This window comes from Microcaecilia unicolor, chromosome 2 (assembly GCF_901765095.1).
Source record: "Microcaecilia unicolor chromosome 2, aMicUni1.1, whole genome shotgun sequence".
Classification (NCBI taxonomy): domain Eukaryota; kingdom Metazoa; phylum Chordata; class Amphibia; order Gymnophiona; family Siphonopidae; genus Microcaecilia; species Microcaecilia unicolor.
Window position 1 is genome coordinate 484467234 of NC_044032.1, and position 16130 is coordinate 484483363.

Below are 16130 nucleotides of genomic sequence, written 5' to 3' on the forward strand. Positions count from 1 at the left end.
TTTAGGGGGAGTTGTATGGTGGGTTGTTCTCTGAAACAGATGTGGGGGGTCAAGGGAGGAGAAGACGGGTCCAGATGGAAACGTGATTAGGAATTGTTCATTCGCTAAACTGTACCCTCACCTTTCTCCTCTTTGATGGTGTAGTCGTGACTGCTTTGGAGACTGTGTGCACGGCAAACTAGCAAGGTGCTCCTTCGCTACTCTGGAGTTTAGGAGCAAAGGGTGCCGATCTTTAAAGGTGAGGGGGTGGCTGTAAAAAGGGGGTAACGGTGTTACTGAGGGGTCTGGTAGGTTAGTGAGGGTTTTCCTGGTGGCCCTTAAGGCCTCTGAGGCTCGACAAGTGGTATGATCGTCTTTGCGAGTCTGGTGTGCTGTTTAGGAGACGGTCAGTGTAGGTCATGCAAATGAATCTTTTTTAAATACGCGCGGGAGAGAGGGGCTGTCTCTAGTTAAGTGCGTGAAAATATATGAGAGAGCGGAGGAGCGCCTGTAAAGGAGCTGTCTGCCTACACCTTTTGCTCCGCCTCCCCACGCACAGAGAGTGTGACCTCTTCCCAGGCCCTCTTAGAGATTGCTTTACAGCAGTGTTAGTTGAAATAATTCCCCCCCCACCCCCCCCACCAAAAAAAAAAAAAAAAAAACTTTGAGCATTTAAAAAAATAGTTGCTATATTTTTTCTTCTATGATCACATACCCAGCAGTAATAATTAAAAGGCATAGCCGCTATAAGGGTATTGGGTGTTCTAAATGAACCAGGCTTATGCCCCCATTCCCCCACGCAATTAACCTTCGTCTGTTATCTGCACCCCCCCCCCCCCCCCAAAAACATCATGCTTTTAAATATTAAACTCAGTGTGTGTGTGAGAGAGAGAGAGCAATTTCCAAAAGTCATTTACCCAGATAAATGGGTATTTGAAAATTTAATCACCCTTTCTGCTGTAAGAAGTATGCATTGATGGTTCTTACCCGTTGTATGTATGTCAAGATCTACTGCAGCAGCTGTTTGCTGTGGCCCAGAAATTGGTGGCCTAGGTGATCACCTAATTTTGCCTAATGGTTTGGTCAGCCTTGTACAGAGGTCAGGTCTTGAGATTTGCTCCCCATCCCTGCAATGTTTCTCCTCCTCCTTTCTCCAAATCCCATCCCCCATGTACTGCAATCCACAGCAGCACTGAAAGCCCTTGGAATGCATGCATGTTAGTAGCCACTGAGAGTAATCCATCTACTGTATGGTAGATCTTGTGCAGGTCATGCCCGAGGACTTAAAAACTAGTAAGAGGGAGCATTTGAATTATCCACAAATAGTTTGCAAACCTGAAAGGAAGGCGCTGGAAGCAGCACATGAAAAGCATGCAGGACCTCGAAGGGCAAATCAGTTGCAGATTTGGTTACTGCTTGTAACTGGATGACTATGCACTCTCTTTATAGAGTGAATTTAATAGGTGCTCCTGGATAAATTATTTGTGTCCTTATATAGTTCAAGTGTAGCCTGTGCAAATATGAATGGCTGAAATATTGAGTATGGGGAAATAAAAATTGCAATTTTTTTTATTTGCTGCTATTGCCCATGAGGGAATGCCACTAACTGTGTAGAACTGTGTAGTCTTAGCCAGGACTAAATTTTTGGAAGGGCCCGAAGTTAACATGGCTGCGCAGACATTAGAGATGACCTAGCAGTGATAAGAGAAGTAGCAGGCCTCATTCTGATCAGCCATAGAGGTGTCATTGACGGAAGCAGTGAGAACTCTCACTGTTTTCAGCTCTTGGTGAAAGCAGAGAGAGCATTCTGTTTGTTGGGGTTTTTTTAATGCAAAAGTTTTCATTTTAGCAGTTTGATGATTTTTTTGTCAAATAAAATACTTTTATTTCAGATGTGGCAAAGCTGATGCGACCTCTGGTGGGGGGATTGAGAGTTGCATATAGGTGTTTGAAAAATCTGTAGGGGAAGCTGTGTTAGTCCATTAGTTTAACCTTAGACACATTGTAGGGGTTGATATCCAGTACCTCACACAGGAAATACCTGAAGACAGTGCATTTACAGCACCATGGACAAAACATGCTTTCGATGTATGTCACTGCCATTAAGAAAAAGATAAGTCTGTCCTGAAGATTTAATAGAAAAACATATTTATACCAGTCAGCTTAAGCTAGGATTCTGGCATCCTGAAATATATACTTATGCCGTCATCCTCTATTCCAAATGTTCAAGTTAACTTATTCAGTCAAACAATTTTTGAAGTGCTTGTGCTGTATCATCATTTTATGCATCTGTAGGATTCAGATGACTATCAGCACAATAGTTCATAGATTACTCATACACATAAAGGTGGTAGTGGCAGAGTAAGAGGCATTTTCAGAAACATATGAAATAAATGAAAACACAGAGGGCCCAATATTCAAAGGGTTTGTGCTGAGAACTGTGCTCCTAAATTGGCCTGTTTCAATATTTACTAGGGCTGAGTGCCTAAATTTATATTCAAAATTTTCACTGAACTCCTAAATATAGGAGCACAAAAAGTGGAGCGCAACTGAGGCAGGTTCAGGATGGGGAGGAAAAAAACAGGAGTTTGGGGATTAATATTCAGTGATTTAAGCAGCCAGGAGACTTGACTGTTAAGTGCCTCTGAATATCACCACAGACTGCTAAACTGAAAGCCAGCTGTTTTGTGGACAGTCCAGGGGTGCAGTCAGCACTTAGGTTTTAGCCTTAACTGCCAAACTGCATAAGTGAAGCAGCCAAACTGGACTGGACCACAAAAAAGTCAGGCCTATCTTTAGGCAGTGTCGCTCAGGCATTTAGGTGCTGAATATCACACTTAACTGCTAAGAGATAGCTGGCCTCATAAACCCAGATATTCAAATGCTGGCACCCAGACATGGCCTAGAATTGAATATCCAGAGCTAATGATGGTTAAAAAAAATGTATGAATGGAAATCCACAAAGTGAAAAATACCTCAAATGAATAATCAAATTATCAAAAAAGGAAGGAAAAAGCCTCAAAGAGCTCAAATCTAGACTGATTAACCGAGCTATGTGAGATCAAAAAAGATCTCTCCCTCTTTCATCATCGGCTGAAAAAAGAGTTGATCTAGGGATTTGCGCTGTATATTCATTGAGACTAAGCCGTATAATTTTTGCCATTCGGGACCCTGAGGCAGCAAAGCAAAACACTGGCCACCGTTGGCCCGAGAGCAGTATGCACCGTCTATGAAGCAGCGGTTGGGCTTGGTTCCTGCAGCCAGCATTGTATCTAGCTGCTCAAAGATAAGTGTCACTGAGCTAGATTATGAACTGTGGAATTTAATTACGTTTTCACATTAAAAAGTGGAAGGTTTTTTCAGCTGATGATGAGTGAGAGATCTTTTTTGATCCCACATAGCTCGGTGTCTAGATTCGAGCTCTTTGAGGCTTTTTCCTTCCTTTTTTGATAATCTTTTGATTATTCATTTGAAGTACTTTTCACTTTGTGGATTTCCATTAATAGATTTTGCGCTGGTGCGTTTGATAATTCACACCCTTTGAATTACAATATAGCAAAATAATTTATCTGCATCGCCAGATATCTACCCCTTAACAGTGATTTTCAGCACTAGTCTCATAAATTAGGCTGCTAAATCTGGGCAAATGAATGGCAGGCCTAAATTTATAAGCATAACTTTTCGAAGTTCCTAACTTAAAGATGAATTTTTGGCTGAAAATATGTCACAAATTTAGGAGCTCTGTTTTTCTTGAATATTGGGCCAGAATGAATTTGAACATATGGGAAATATCATCACTCATTATGTGAAAAGCTATTGATAGTATCCTACGCACTTGGATGATAAATTGTCTTGAAAGGTACATAATAAACCCTGGACTGATACAGTACATCAAATTCCTTATGAAAAATAGCAAAGCACAGTCTAGATTATGAAGATAGTTTGGCCTTACAGAAAAGGGGAATACAGGGCTTTTATGTGTAAACAATATGTTGCAATAGTTCAGAACAAATCAATTGTAGTCGTGTACTTTTAATTTAATGCCATTTGATTGTGCTATGCTGATACACTTTGGGGAATTTTGAAGATGGAACTAGCTCTTACCTAAGCCTAACTGACTCACTTGTTATATATCATAGTGTCTGTTACATAGCTTCCCACTCTTCCAGAACCTGTGGAATAATTGTGTCTCATCAACCAGCAGGTGGAAATAGAGAACTGAAAACTGAGCTGAAACATCTCTCTCTTGGCATCCAGTCTAGCTCCTCAGAATTTGCCATCTCTTGCAGGTGGATGGATACAGTTTTCAGCCTCTGGTTCCTGGTCCCATTGGTCCCCAGTTGAGCTTTGCGGATGGCTTCAGTGTGCAGAGTCATATCTGGAGGTCTTCAGATCCACAAACTTACTTCTTCCCACCCTTCACTTTTCCCCTGTTTCCTGTGGAGCTCTCCTTTTCCAGCACAACAACCTAAAAAAAGAAAAGGAAAGTGGAGAGTGTGGGACAGAATATCGGTCCTGAGCCTTTCTCATCTGTGGTAAGATTTGTGGAGACACTGAGCTTGGGGGAAGCAACAGGCATTGGTAAGTGTGACTGAAGTTTGACTCCGAATTGCTTGGAGGGCTGCAACTTCTACTTGGTGCGGGAGGGGGGGAATCCTGACTACCTTACTGTCTCCAGATATTTGTAAGGTGGCGTCCTGATCATCACTGCATACCTTTGCCAAGCAGTACAGGGTGGACTTTGCGGCTCGCTTGGAAACCAGTTTTGGGGCTTCGGTTCTCAGGTTGGCACCAGGATCCCACCCACTCTCTAGGGATTGCTTTGAACATCCCATAGGTTCTAGAAATAATGAGAAGCTACATAATGGAAAGAGAAATTAGGTCTTACCTGATAATTTTCTTTCCATTAGTCCTTCCCACTATTCCAGAGACCTGTCTGAGATTTCTGAGATGTTTAGCTGGTGTTAAGTAATGGGTTAAATAATGGCTGTCAACATGCTTGGTGCTTCCTGCTTATCTCTTGTTCTCTGCAGACTGTCCAGAGATGAGTGGTCCACACATGTTTGCTCATCTGGTTAGTGTTAGATTATTAAGTTGTTTAAGGTTGTTGTGTTTATTCTGAGTTTCTCCTTCTTGTCCATGTAAATACTAAGGAGCTGGACTGAACGCTAAGAGAGAGATGTCTCAGCTCAGTTTTCAGTTCTCTATCTTCTCCTGCTGGTTGATGGACTCAACTATCTGACAGGTTCTGGAATGGTGGGAAGGACTAATGGTAAGACCAAATTTCTCCATACCTATTTTCAGTGTGAAGGGAGCTGCCTAGTTTTAGGTAGCTAAAAGGCATGTAAATGTTCTGTAAGAAATAGTTGTGTTATAAGCTGCCAACTAAAGGAAAAGTACTTGCCAGATTTGATGGCATCTGTTTTGCTGGTGGGCAGAGTTTGGGCAGAGCACACAGGTACACATGTAAATTATAGAATGTTGTCATATACGCGTGTATATGTTAGCATCTAGGCACGAACATTTATACCAGCTATAGGGCAGGTGTCAGTGATCGCAGCTTACTATATGCATGTTTCAGCCATTTGTGCCAGTGTTCTATAAAGAAAAGTAGGCATGGTACCATAATCAGCACCTGTAGTGGGCACCTTGTTACAGAATTACCTTCATAGGGGGAATTCGGTACCAGTTGCCTAAAGTTGGATGCTGCGTGCAAATTCTAAATTGGCAATTTTATGATTCCCTAATGGGTCTGTTATACACGAACTTCACTTCTCCACAACATCACTTTGTATTTGTTCATACCGGAATTGGCAACCGCCTTTACGGTACTATGTAAGACTTATTATTATTATTACATTTGTATCCCACATTATCCCATCTTTTTGCAATGTGGCTTACAATTCATCGTGGATACTGGAAATAGAAAAGAATGTACATTTGGTTTTACAGCAAGTTTTGGGTACTTGATGGTGAAATACATAATATTGGAAATAGAAAAGAGTATACATTTGTTGTAGCAGAAGTTTTGGTTACATGAAAGTGAAATACATGATAGTGTTAAAGCCATAGCCATTAGGTGCATGATAGTGTGAAAGCAAAAGACATTACAGAACATTCCAAATAAGTGGGGAAATGTGGGATACAAATGTAACAAATAAATTATAGAATTCTAGCATAATTCGGCATTTACCAACATTTAGGCGTGACTGCTTACACATTGTCAATGGCTGGTATACATGTCTGTGCCTAAATGTTAGTTGCACACTTTATAACCTTAATGTGTTTAGTGTTGAGCATGCCCCTGAGCTGCCTGTGCTCCTCCCATGTCCACACCATCCTTGCAGTTCTTAGCCTGTAGTGTGTTATAGAATACCAACTAAGTGCAGTTACGTGCATAACTGCCAGTTAACTCCAGTTAGCAGCTGATTTGTCAGTGCCAATTATCATAAATTGGTTAAAGGTATTCTATAACCTGTGAGCACAATTCTGCGCACTAAGCATAAAATTGTGCACACAAGATTGTAGCATGACTTGGATAGTGCACAGCACAAATGATGCAAGAGAAAGCTGGTTAAGTGCTGTGTTGTCACCCATAGCTGTTGAAGTATAGTTAATTTAATGATTGTCCCAAGAGTACTGTAAGCATTCTCTCATAGTAAGGGAAAAGTCAGTCTCCAAAGTGCAGTACTGGCTTTACTACCAGAAATCTTTCCAAGGTCATTAAGCTGTGTGGGATAGTACAGCTAAGAGGCATTTTTTCATTCCCAGCAATGAGATATATTTCAGCAAGATTCCCTGTCATGACTCAATTTTGTCTAGCACTAAATCTACAGAATGCTCATACCAGCAGTAGATCAAACCCTGACGGTTATAAGTAAGGAAAGGTGAACTTCAATCTTGAGATGAAATAGATGATTGCAGCACAGAACAGTGGACTACAGACAATAATTTGTGATCAAAAGGAAAAACAATGTGCAATTTTAACCATTTGTGCAAAATCTGACAAGTAAATGGGGTCAGTCAAAGATATCTAAATCTCTTCAACTTATCAGCAGTATAAGTAAAGAGGCGGTGTCTGCTCCACTGTCGGGCTATGAGATCAGAAGGAAATGGACAACATTAGCAGCAGTCAGAGGTAGGCAGGAGTGTAGTCAGGATAAGTGTTGGCTCAGATGCTGGGAAACAGATGGGGATTTCAGTGTTAGGTGCACAACTAGAGACAGGAGTCAGTGTCAGGGCATATGGCCTTGAGGAGGCAGACAGCATTAATATTGTCTGCATGAGCTGAAGACAGATATACGTCCTCAGCCCAGACCAGCAGGAAGGAGGCAGATAAGATTCAGACTTGGAGAGAGAGAGGTTCTGACCTGGAGGATGGAGAGAGCAAGCAGAGGATTGTGGCCTTTTGGGGAATGACAGAGGAGGAGAAAGAGAGAAGAGGTGGAGGTCTGGGAGTAGCAGAGAGGGGTTTGGATTAGAGAGCTGCACGGGAGCGGGGATGCGGGATACCCGTGGGGATGGACCCAGGTCTTGTGGGGTCCCAGCAGAAATGCATTGCGATCCAAGCTTTGCCTCCCCCAAGCTGCAAGGTGCCCTCCTAGCACATACCTCAAGCTGCACTGGTGGTCTAGTGGATTCTTTGGGGCAGGAAATATCCCCACTTTTTCCTGCCCCCGCTACTTCTGATTCTCTTCCTGGCACCACTTTTTAAAAATGGCTGCCGAGACTTCGAGCGGCGGCCACCTCGCAAGACTTCCACGGAAGTCTTATGAGGCCACCGCTGAAAGTCTCGGCAGCCATTTTAAAGAAGCGGTGTGGCAGGAAGAGGGTCAGTGGCAGCAGACAGGAAAGACTGAGGATCTTTCATGCCCCGAAGAAGCCACTAGACCACCAAGGTGGCTTGAGGTATGTGCTGGGAGGGCACCCAGGGCTGAAGGGGAGGTCTGGAGTATTATGTGGGAGGGAACTGTTTTAAAAAAATAAAAATAAGCAAGGGTAGTATCTTCCCCCTTCCTCACACAGCCATCATCGCTGTACACTCAAAACAAAGGAAGCAAACCTATGAGCTGCTGCATCCATGTTGTCATTCTTTATTGTTGGTTACACATCTTGTTGCTAAATTGTGACATGCTGATATTAGAAGATCTATATACGGCAGAGCTTCCCAAATTCTGGGTCAGTATCCTAAATGGGGTCACAAAACCTATGCTTCAGGTTGCAACCTTGGTGGGCTGTCCATAGGTGCATGATTATTCTGCACCTTTTGGAAGTCGCAGAATTTTATTTGGCCGCATCATGGAGTCAGAACCAAAACACTATAAGTTGCTTAACATGGCTAATCTATGGAAACTGTGTAAACACTATAACATATCTTTACCAAAAGACACTGGGATAATGACTGATAAAATAAAGAACCTGTGGTCACCTGGAATATTCCCATTCCCACTGAAGTTTGTAATAAAGGAGAAGGGCTCAGAAACAGTATTGCTAATAGAACTGTTGCCACCAAATAATTTTCTGTGCTGTGAGAGATAAGATCTTGAAGTACCAACAAATGCAAGCAGAGACCAAGAAAATGTGGCAGAAATATACAGAAAGAATTGCAGTTGTATTGGTGCTGCTGGCTTGGTTACCAATAAATTCCAAGCATATTTTAATATGTTGTTTGTACATAGTTCTCTTTTGGGGTCCTTTTACTAAGCTGCAGTAGCAAGTGGTCGCCTTCTGCATCAGTAAAATAGCCAACTGATTTTTCAATTAATGGCTATTAGTGCATGGCCATTATAAAGAATTTCCACATGAGCACTTAGTGCCACCCATTTTGTAGGCAGTGAGGGCTCACCAGGTAATGCTGCACTAACGGATTAGGACAGATAAGCCCCCTCAACCAAAAAAAAAAATCAGCACATGCCAACTATTTATCATTTCTATAGCAGTACTAGACATACTTATCGCTGTACACTTGAACATGAAGAGACAGTCCCTGCTGAACTGAGCTTACAAACTAATCAGGATAGACAAACAAAGAAAGGATAAGGGAATTACTTAAGGTGGAAATAATAAAACAGACATGGGTACTGAACAAATGAATAGGAGTAGGAGTTAAAAGCACCCTCAAAATGGTGGGCTTTTAGCCTAGATTTGAAGACAGCCAGAGATGGAGCTTGATGTACCGGCTCAGGAAATCTATTCCAGGCGTATGGTGCAGCAAGATAAAAGGAATGGAGTCTGGAGTTGGCAGTGGAGGAGAAGGGTACAGATACAGAACTTGCAGCGGGATGCCTGAGTGTGTTCTACAGTAAACCCTTTAAAGCTGTGGTAAGCATGTGCTAGCACTCGCTGCAGCTTAGTAAAAAGGACCCTGTGGGGGAGTCTATAGGATGAAGCCACTTCCCTGTAAGGACACGCCCTCACAGAGTCAGAACTACCTTAAAACTCATAGTCCCACCCATGGGAGAAGTGACATGGGAGGGATGGAGCCAGGAAGGCATGGTCCAAGAAGGATAGAGGCTCAGTGTACAGCTAGGTTAAGAAAGCAGTGAAGGTCCACTGCATATGCTTCCAATCTGTGTCTGTGAACTGCAATCGTGACAGCCAGGTAGGCTTTTGAACTGTATTCTTGACCCAGCTGGAGCAAGGCTGGTGAATATTGCTGACAAGATGCCATAATGCATGCTGTGGCCTGCAGGAGCAGGACCACGGGAGGACTTTGCTGCATAGGACTAGTTTTGTTATTCTCTCTCTTGCTTGTGACACTAATAGGACCCCTTAGTATTGTTTCCAGTTCCCCTGAACCCGCAGTGTGGCTCCACTCTGCCTGGGCCCGCCCTCACTCACATTATGAATTCCTTAAGCAAGCTTTATTTGGCAAAATGCAAGTGTCCCTATTTCTTCCTAAAGTTTACCACTAATGCTTATCTCATCTCCAACATAACTCCCTGCCTTAAAGGGGGAAACGTGCATAAAATGAATCCATCTGAAGAAATAACTTGTGAGAAGTTTAGGAGACGGATGCCCACTTCCAATCCCAAAAATCATTCTAAATATCAACCACTCTCTAATATCTGATTTGTCCTGCTACTTTTTTGAGATTTTACTATTGGTCTTTTATTTAAAATTAAGCTCTATTTTCTTGAAGGTACTGCTATTTGCTTTTTACTGTGTAAATGAGAAGGATTTGAGAGATGGAGAAAATATGCATGTAAAGTTAATATGCTATGTGGTACTTATGTCCCTACCTTAGAGCGGCAAATGAAGGAAAAGATAGCTAAAACGGTAAAATTGGGGGACAAGACCTTTTTCAGATATGTAAGTAACAAGAGGAAGTACCATAATAGCATTGTGAGGCTCAAAGCTGAGGAAGAGAAATATGTGGAAGAGGATAAGGATAAAGCTGACCTGCTTAACGATTATTTTAGCTCTGTGTTCACGAATGAAAGACCGCAGAATGAAAGACGAATGAAAGGCTGCAGAGTACAAAGGCTAAAGGGGATGGATGTATGGTAGACCAAGACCCATTTACGGAGGACTGTGTTTGTGAGGAGCTTGCCAAACTAAAAGTGGACAGAGCGATGGGGCCTGATGGGATACACCCGAGGGTGCTTAAGGAACTTGGAGAAGTTCTGTTGGCTCCGCTGACGGACCTCTTCAATGCTTCCTTAGAAACTGGAGTGGTCCCGGTGGACTGGAGAAGGGTGGATGCGGTTCCTTTGCACAAGAGTGAAAGTAAGGAGGAGGTTGGGAATTACAGACCCGTCAGTCTGACCTCGGTAGTGAGTAAGCTAATGGAAACGCTTCTAAAGAGGAGGATTGTGACATTTCTTGAACTACATGGAATGCGGGACCCGAGGCAGCATGGCTTCACTAGTGGCAGGTCGTGTCAGACGAATCTGACTGTCTTCTTCGACTGAGTGACCAAAAGTTGGATGTGGGAGGGGCACTCGATGTGGTATACTTGGATTTCAGCAAAGCCTTTGACACGGTTCTACACAGGCGACTGATAAATAAATTGAGTGCCCTCGGTGTGGGACCTAGAATAACCTATTGGGTAAAAAATTGGTTGAATGGTAGGAGACAGAGGGTGGTGGTAAATGGAGCTTGCTCTGAAGAAAAGGATGTCGTCAGTGGAGTACCGCAGGGATTGGTCCTAGGGCCGGCTCTTTTTAACGTCTTTGTGAGCGATATTGCGGAAGGGCTGTCTGGTAAGATTTGTCTCTTTACGGATGATACTAAACTCTGCAACAGGGTGGACACCCTGCAGGGTGTGAATGACATGAGGAAGGACCTAGCGAAGCTCGAGAAATGGACCGATATTTGGCAACTAAGGTTTAATCCCAAAAAATGCAGGGTCATGCACTTGGGTCGTAAAAATCCGAGGGAATGGTATAGTATAGGAGGTGTAGTGTTTCATTGTGCAAAGGAAAAGCGGGACTTGGGGGTGATTGTGTCTTGACGACCTTAAAGCGTTCAAACAGGTAGAAAAAGCGACGGCCAAAGCCAGAAGGATGCTTGGGTGCAAAAAGAGAGGCATGACCAGCAGGAAAAAGGAGGTGATAGTGCCGTTGTATAAGTCTCTCTCTGGTGAGGCCTCATTTGGAGTACTGCGTGCCGTTCTGGAGACCGCACCTACGGAAAGATATAAACAGGATGGAGTCAGTCCAGAGGGCGGCTATGAAATTAGTAAGCGGTCTTGAATGCAAAAATTATAGGGACAGGCTTATGAACCTCAACATGTATACGCTGGGAGAGAGGAGACATGATAGAAACATTTATCTCATGGGCATTTATGTACAGGAAGAGCGCCTTTTTCAAATGAAGGAGAGCTCTGGAATGAGGGGGCATATGACAAAATTAAGAGGGAATAGGCTGAGGAGTAACCTAAGGAAGTATTATTTCACAGAAAGGGTGGTGGAGGTGTGGAATGGCCTCCCGGTGGAGGTGGTGGAGTCTAGGACTGTTCCAGAATTTAAAAGGGCATGGGATAAGCATGTGGGATCGCTTAGGAACAGGTAGAATTGGGGGTTACAGAGGATGGGCAGACTGGATTGGTCATATGGCCTTTATCTGCCGTCATGTTTCTATGTTTCTGTGATTGGTCGTACTACCTGTCGTACTATCTGGTCAATGAAAATAAGTGAAAGACAAGACAAATGGCAAGTTATCTGGTGGATTCTATATATGATGACCAAAGCTGCTAACAACCAATTGTTGACGTTAATTGGGATTTATGTGCAGATCGTATTCAGTATTGCTCCACTCATAAATCCTATAGCGTGTGAGGGTGTGGCCAAGGGCTTTCCCAGAATTTACATGCATTGTTACAGAATAGATTCCATCGGCGCCTTGTTAGGCACCATTTATACGCTTACCCTCGGATTCTATATATGGTGCCTAGATTCCACGCAGAGATATGCGCGTAACTTAATTGGCGTAACAAGGTGATCAGCATATTTAACAGCACTTAACAACCACTAATTGGCAAAAATTGCAATTTATGTGCGGAAATCACTAAGCATCCTATATAATAATTTGCACCTCCAATGTTCCATCACTGTCTGGCTGCCTGGGTTCGTAACATCTGATGATAGCCAGCCTCCAGCGTTCCATTCCTCCTCACTGCCCTGCCCTCACGTCAAAATGTAATGACGTCAGAGGGGAGAACAGTGAGAGGGAAGGGAACGCTGGAGGCGAGCTGACGTCAGGAGGGATGTTACGAACGGAACGGAAGCCAGCACCAGCCAGCCAGAGAACGTTCAGGTACAAATCAAGGGGAGGAGAGAATCGCGGGACATCGAGGGGAGGGAGGAAGGGGAGGGGAGGGCAGAGGAGAATTGATGGATGGGATGGGAGGACAGTAGAGGAGAGAATCGCTAGACATGAAGGGGAGGGGATGGGAAGGGAAGAATCGATGGACATGGAGGGGAGGGCAGGGGAGAGACAAAAAAAATCGCTTACAAGAGAGCCTTTCTAGGCCCGTTTCATTGTTGAGGAAACAGGCTGGGTTCCACTAGTATTCTATAAAGATCTGTGCCTAAATTGCAAAGTTAAAAATAAATGTACGCAGCTTAAAAGGAGCGTGTTTGTGGTGTATTGGCTTTTCGTGGGTGTTCCAAAGTTTCCCTGCGTAATTACAGAATATGGGTCAGTGCACCTAAATCTACATGCACGGATTTATACCATGTTTTTATTGGCATAAATGGACACACGTAGACTTAGACACTTCGGTATCGGCTAAGCGTATCCTATACATCGCACCTATATCTTATAGAATAAGCGTATTTCCATGCGGATTATTTTGGCACCATATGTAGAATCTGGCCCTTAGCGCTGTTCTATAAAGAGTGCAGATCCTTTGTAGAACCGTGCTGAGCACTTACATTTTTAGGCGCTATTTATAGAAGCTAATCCTATGTCATGTGCTGATTAGAGACATTACAGTCTAATAGGAAGCTCTTTGAGAGGGATTCATTGTATGTAATTTTGTATTAAGACACTATAAACATGCTGAATAAAAAATCAGAATCTTAATCATTTGGAGGTTTTCCACTTGCTTGCTGACATTTAATATGGTAGTGTTTACTATAATGAAAGATATTCTGAACATTATATATAATGAGTATAAATCCACTGTAGAAGAAAAGGGTTTGTGTTTCATCAGATTATACTAATGTGCTGTGATTTTTATCTTTTTTTTTTTTTTTTGTTTAGGTGCAAGGGCTGTGGATGATCATTTTTGATCTGCATGCTTGACCTCCACTGTCATCGTTCTTACTATTGAAGTACTAAATGAAAAATGTACTATGGAGAAATAAACAGGTAAAACATTAGAGGTTGTTGCATTTCTATTAATCTATACTAATACTATGGATTTTTACACTACAAATATATAGCTGTGCACATTTTTTGCATGCCATACTCATGCTTAATTAAATTCCTCTTATTTTTTTTTTTAGTATCCTTAGATGTTTTAGTAGCTAATATTTTATGTATAGTGAATTAAGAACGTTCCTACTATTGTCGTAGATCAAGGGTTCTCAACCCAGTCCTCGGGATACATTTAGCAAATCGGGTTTTCATGATACCTATAACAAATATGCATGAGAGAGTTTTTCCATAGATTGGATATTCATGCATATTCATTGTGGATATCGCCCCTGTTATAAAACATTTGCATTGGTTGCCTGTTATGTACTGTGTTATGTTTAAAGTTATTGTGCTAACTCAACAGATTTCTGCAAATATTCCTACATACTTTAGTACTATTCTGAAATTATATCGCCCTAATCGTTTACGTTCTGAGAGATTCCAGCAACTGTGCTTACCATCACCTATGTCTCTTCATTATGCTGATACTAGAGCACGCGCCTTCTCGATTGATCTGTCTAGTTATAGGATTTTATGTATGTTTTAATAGTTACCTGCATTGGATTAAGGCGGGGTACAAATGTGAAAATATTCTGAAAACCTGACTGGCTAGGTGTGTCCTGAGGATGGGACTGAGAAGCCATGGTCTAGATTCAAGCATAGAAATTAAATGAACTCATTAAGTTATCCCATACATGTCAATCTTTCAAAATGACTGAGGGTGCTAAACGCAATAAAAATTACCTCATCTGGACACTCTGGATTTTGTTCAATATTTCTGGCACTTATGTACGCACACTTACACCGGCACTGTGGTTGGCATAAGTAATTGCATTAAACGTATAGGCAGATATTTTCATTGGTACTCTAGTATTCTGTGAAGTAAAGTAGGCACTTAAGGTTTTTTTTATAGAATAAGCTTCTACCAGACACCCAGTTATAGAATTGTCCCTTATGTGATTGACATCATTTTTTGCCAAAGCTTTAATACACTGGATGCAACAATACAAATGATTGTAACTTTAAAACTCAAGTTATTGCATCATTATAGCCTATATTGCAAATCTTCAGAGTATTATCTTGTGCTAAAATATGTTTTAGTAGACTTTCAACCATTGATACCTTAATAATAAAAATGGTTTCCTTTGCTTTTTTAAACACAGGAGAATAACCTTGTCAGCTTTGATTTCCCAGAGGCACCGCTGTGATAGCAAGAGCCACTTTCTGCTGAGCATATTCACTGTTTTGAAGTAACATTATTTCAAAAATCTATATAAATAAAATCCCCCCTCAGACCTGAAGCTCACTCCATCTGTCCTGAACTCCTGTCCTCCTGGTAGGCTAGGCTATTCGGACTACTCACCCTCAGTCTCAGCCACGCCCCATCTGCACATAAAAACCACCCTCAACGTTCTAAAGCGCACACTGAGGCTTCAACAGTTCGTATGTTTGAAGCTCTGTAACCATTTTTAAGCACACTACATCTCTGCCCCGCCCTATCAGAGAAGGGAGGAGTGTCACAGCTGCACCACTCTGACCTATCAAAGGGAACTAAAACAGGAAAAGGGAGGAGTGTCACACCGAATGACGGACCTATCAGAGGGAAGTCAAATAGAAGAAGGGAGGAGCGTCAGAGGCCAAGGGGACGGCCGTATCTACGTCTCAAAGGTTTCCTTGCTTTCTTTTCAGTGTATTGCGCCTGCAGCCACTTAGGTAAGTCTAGCAAGCCTGTCAGCTACTGAATACAGAAAGCAAAAGATAGCATGTGGGAACTTGCTCCATTTTGTTCTCTGGAATGCAGTGATTATTATACAAATGGTCTTGCTTTCATTATTTTGGTAGGGGCTGCCTTCACGACTGTCCACAGTTCCCCCAGTCCTGACACCTGACAGGGGGGACAGGGAAGGACGTTCACTGTCTCACATACGCACTCGCACACACTTATTCTCACATACACACACGCACTCTCACAGACACACTCACACCCACTCTCTGTCACACACACACACTTGCACATTCTCACTCTCACACAGTCACTCACAGACACTCTCAAACATACACACTCCGCGCAAAACCTTGCTAGCGCCCGTTTCATTTCAGCCAGAAACGGGCCTTTTTTACTAGTAAATAAATAAATAAAAAGGAAGAGACTGATTAAAAAAAACAATTACATAATTTGCTTATCTTTATTTTCAGGGGGATCCAGCTCACAATGCTTGGACCTGTCCTTCTGACTTTCCATAAGTTTCTTAATACCTATTTATTATATTGCAAAGGAGTGGCCT

The 16130-nt window shown here is 42.4% G+C and overlaps 1 long non-coding RNA gene across 2 annotated transcripts; it reads left to right on the forward strand.

Moving 5' to 3' along the window:
- The first annotated feature begins 122 nt into the window (after window positions 1–122).
- Window positions 123–15167, forward strand: LOC115461349. Of its 2 annotated transcripts, none has more exons than XR_003940695.1 (3): window positions 123–238; window positions 13690–13797; window positions 15009–15167. It is a non-coding gene; the product is annotated as an uncharacterized LOC115461349 (long non-coding RNA). The 2 variants fall into 2 exon arrangements; XR_003940696.1 differs by having other exon boundaries at window positions 13697–13797.
- Window positions 15168–16130: the final 963 nt, after the last annotated feature.